Here is a 4,532-nt window from a genome sequence, read left to right as displayed (position 1 = left end):
ACATTCATACCTACATACAGTCTGGCAGTCCATGTGACCTTTTAATACTATCTAAGGACTTTTTAGATGAAGCCAGTTAGACCTCTCAGGGAGTATATACCACCATCGCTTACATATCTGCACACACACACACACACACACACACACACACACACACACACACACACACACACACACACACACACACACACACACACACACACACACACACCTGCTCATGTCATGTCACAATTCTTGCACGCTGTTACGATTTCCTGTAGATGATAAATTTAGGTGCACAATGATGTCAGATTATTTCTTGGAGGATAAGGAGCAAGTCGCCTTTGTATAGCTAATATATTCTCAGCTGTCAACAGAGCAATCAGCTGAAGCAGTGTCTATCTCTGATGATGCAGCCTACAGTATGACTGGGTTTGATGTTGAAAGTTTGGTCGACATATCCATAAAGATTTTACAGCTGTGTTTAGGTGAGACCTCGACTGTGAGGCCTGGAGTGTTAAGTTAGTGATGTATCAGCTGCTCAGAGTTAGCTCTGCACAAGCGGGGCACACCCACTTGCATTGCTCCGTTAAAAAGTGAATAAATTCATCGTGGGTTGAGAGAGACCGGGAGAGGCAGAGCTAGAGAGAAAGAGCCAGAGATAGCCTAAGTTGGCCTTTGAAAAGAAACACATGTCAGGATTCAGAAATCACCTGGCCAGCTGTGATTTATACAGGAGTTAGGTTTGGATCAGGGTCTGAGGTCTGCGGAGGGGGTGAAAGGCTCTAATTCAGACCAGCCTCCAGTCAAAGTAACAGTTAGCAGCTCCATGGTCTGTTAGCTGGCCGACCGGGGCATGTCCTGTCATGTGTGTCTGTCAGTTACACTTGGTGGTTTCATGCAGTGCTCTCAACAAGCTGTCTGTGGTGGGACAAACCCAGTCAATCGGACAGGGGCCATATTTTTGTCTTCCACTTGGAGGGTGGTGGTAGGTTGCCCACAGGCCAATGGCTCAAGGAAATAGCATACCAGCACTGGAATGTCTTGGATATAGTAAGCCGATATTTAAAGTAAAGATACTGGCTTTTATTACATAATGGATATTAGCCACAAATGTTGTCCAACACAATATGATGGATGAGCTATTGAGCAAAGCCTAGAAATACATACAAATAAGAAAAGAAATACAAACACAGTGAGTTTTATGCACCTTTTATTCATTTACACATTTTTTTTTTGTGACGCTTGTTTTCCAGAGTTTACCTCGACCAACTCAGTGTGTGTCCCCTGTCTTTTAATCAATGATCACTGGGGGTCTAGTTTAATTGTACCCATGTGGTGTCCTACATGTGAGTCTTGACATTAGGAATGATGTGGATCCTAGAACCACCAACATTATTGCAGGGCAGGTACGAATGCATGGTGCTGCTGGTGGTTGGAAGTTAATGGGCTCGCCTTTCTTTGTTGCCACTTGTCTTCTGCAGAGATCCTCTTCACGAGCTGCAGCTCCCGCATGTCCTTCTGTTTTGATCATTGCCCTCCCAGTTAGTTGTGTCTATGTGGAACTTTTTTTTTTAGGTTGATCTTGATGTTGTCCTTGTACCTCTTCTTCTGACCTCCTGGCCTGCTTGTAGTTGGGAGGACAGGATCTGTTTAGGAAGGCGCGAGTCAAGTATCCTTACTACTGTACATGCCCAATTCATCTGAGTTGGTGTTTAATAGTGGTGGTTACTATGCAGTTGGTGTTTATTTCCTCTGACACGCTGATGGTTGAGCATTTGAATTCTCTGGTGATAGTACAGGGCTCTGATGTGTGTACCATAGGTGGCGTCCAGGTCTCTCCATACAGTAGAGTGGGAAGAACAACTGCATTGTAAATGAGCAGTTTGCTTCTCACTTGTATAGCTGTTCTAAAACACTCCTCTCCTCATCAGCTGTGCCAGTTGTTGATGTCCATATTTCCACGTTTTGGAAACTGGTGATGTCAGGGTGTTACTGGTGGAGAAGTGGTGCCATCCGGTGGCGGCTGAAGGAGGACTTGTGTCTTCCTGATGATCAGGACCAGTCCCAGGGGCCGATAAATGCTTGGGAAGATGCATCAAGGATACTGAAGATTGTCTTCTTAATTGGAAATGTGGGTTGCCCTACCCCCAAAGCAACAAACAATGTCATTAGTATGACCTTCACTGGGTCATTTTTGTGCCTTATGTTGCAGTTTCATTATAAAAATTTGAAGGAAATAATCCTTAAATGTTGAATCATAAGTATCAGACCCTTCCCTGCAAGTTCAGTTTCAGTACATACAGTGGTCTGACCAGTGCTGTACCCTGGGGAAATATAAAGGGCAGTGTGAGGAGAGGGCAAAGGCATAAAAGGGCAGCCCACCCATTGCAGTCCAACATGCGGAGGGCAGATGTACAGGCAGACATACAGGGCTCCTTCCAAAGTACAAAAGGTTTATCTAAATAAGACCCAGCTGATGTTGCTGTTTTCTCGTCAGACCCAGCCCTCTCGCTCTCCAGTCCTCCATCTCTCACTCATCTTCGTAGGCCTCTTTTGCTAATCCTCTCGCACCGTTTGACCTATGACTCGGTGCCTATACTTTTTCACGTCTCTCCCCCCTCTTTTGTTCTGCTCAGAGCGGGTGTATGTGTGGCAGATCTCAGGGGAGCAGGTAATGTATAAATCTATAGCCGTTCTGACATCTCACAGTCTCTGGTTCCCATTTGGTCCGATGCCCTGCAATCAGTCACTCCTCTGCTCTCCTCTTTCCCTTTCTTTCCTGTTCATTGTTCTCATTCTGGAGACTTTTACAAAACCTTGCAAAGTTCCTTGCGTTTTTGCCACAAAAAAATTAATATCATATGCTTCAAAAAACACCTAGGTCCAAATCAATGATAACTACTCTGATCATCATCCCTTGTATTTTATTCTGCCTTGTAAGCTGCAGTGTTAAATTGACATCTAGTTTTAATGAAAACATGAGCAGACTCCGTGAGTATTGTTGCTGACAGCTCGCAGCAGCAGCACTTGGGGGGGACGAGTTCCCGCTCTGTTCTTTCATCTCCAGTCATATCAGCCTGATCAGTGAAATGGCTTAATGTGGACATGTGTTTCCCCCTGCTCACAGTCTGCTACAGGGCACAAATGCACACATACACACTGAAGGAGGAAGACAGCGTCTGTTTCAAATCCCGCAGAGAGCAGGCTGATAAGGTAGTCTGTGGGATTTACAAGACCTTTAATTTGTCGCTCATGCTATGCCATGTAAACAAGTTGTAGTCTGCCTCTCGTAGTGCAAAAACTCAAGACTCATTTAGCTCACTGGTAATTTCAGAAGTTATGATACGAAAATCACTTGTTGAGTCAGATGTTTCCAACTAAAAGAGTATTCGATTTTTAATTCCACGTCAGTTCACTTTCAGCTATACTATGAGCAAGAGTTAAAGAAATACTTTAACATTCTGGGAAATAAATAACTTTGTTTCTGAAAATTAGATGAGAAGATTGATATCACTCGATATCCGTCTGTTAAATATGAAGCTGGAACCAGGAGACAGAATAGCTAAGCATAAAAACTGGAAAGAGCTAGCCTGGGCTCTGTGATTTTTGGCCAATAAATACTCTGGTACATAACCAGCCCTAAAACCACAACATGTTTGTACATTAAACAAAGGAGATAACATGCTCTTTCATTGTTCTATGATATTTTAGTGATAAAACAATTCATCAATTAATAGAGGAAATAATAAGCAGATTAATTGATAATGAAAATAACTCAGCTGCAGGTTAACTGGCTGCAGTTTCATACTGAACGTACAAACATGAGAGTTGCATCAATCTTCTTATCTCTTCACAAGAATAAGCATATTTCTAAAAATATCAACTATTCTTTTAAACAAGCATGAAATCTTTCCTTTGCTGCTGTTTTTCAATCATCATAAATTAAAATAATTTCTTTGAATAAATAATTTTTATAATAAGAAACACAGAATGATATAAATTAAGCTTGTTTTGTTTCAAACTGAACCATAATCAAATAGATCATCCCTTAGCAGTGTGTATGTGGGTGAAGGGTGTTGAGGAAAGAGGTGCATCGTTAGCAGGTACAATTAGAGCTGGATCACCAAGTGTGATCTGAGACAAAAGTGGGGGGTGAAGTGAAGTGGGCAAGATGATGCCTGAGTGAGAGTGTTCACTGTACGAGAATGAAGAGACAGAAGACCACCAAGGAAGACCTTGGGGTTGGATTAGGAGCACATGGTGGTTTGTGTGTGAGGATCAGGGCGAGTATAGAGCCAGTCAGCTGTATATCAGGGGACTCTAAGGGGAGGGTGGGCTTAGATATCTGCATATAGCCATTCACAAATGGCTAATTCAAAAAGGCAAGCAAGCCAGGTATGAATGAAACAAACACACCTGAAACCTATGTCAATGGTGGACAATGCATCTATTCAAGTATTGTCTTAAGTTGAATTTTGAGGTACTTGTACTTTACATGAGCATTTCAATTTTATGTTCCTCTATATCAACTTCACTACATTTCAAAGGGA

The sequence above is a fragment of the Seriola dumerili genome, unplaced genomic scaffold, assembly GCF_002260705.1.
Source record: "Seriola dumerili isolate Sdu_G_001 unplaced genomic scaffold, Sdu_1.0 BDQW01000056.1, whole genome shotgun sequence".
Lineage (NCBI taxonomy): Eukaryota > Metazoa > Chordata > Actinopteri > Carangiformes > Carangidae > Seriola > Seriola dumerili.
The sequence above is the reverse complement of the archived record's forward strand: the minus strand, read 5'-3'. Positions refer to the sequence as shown.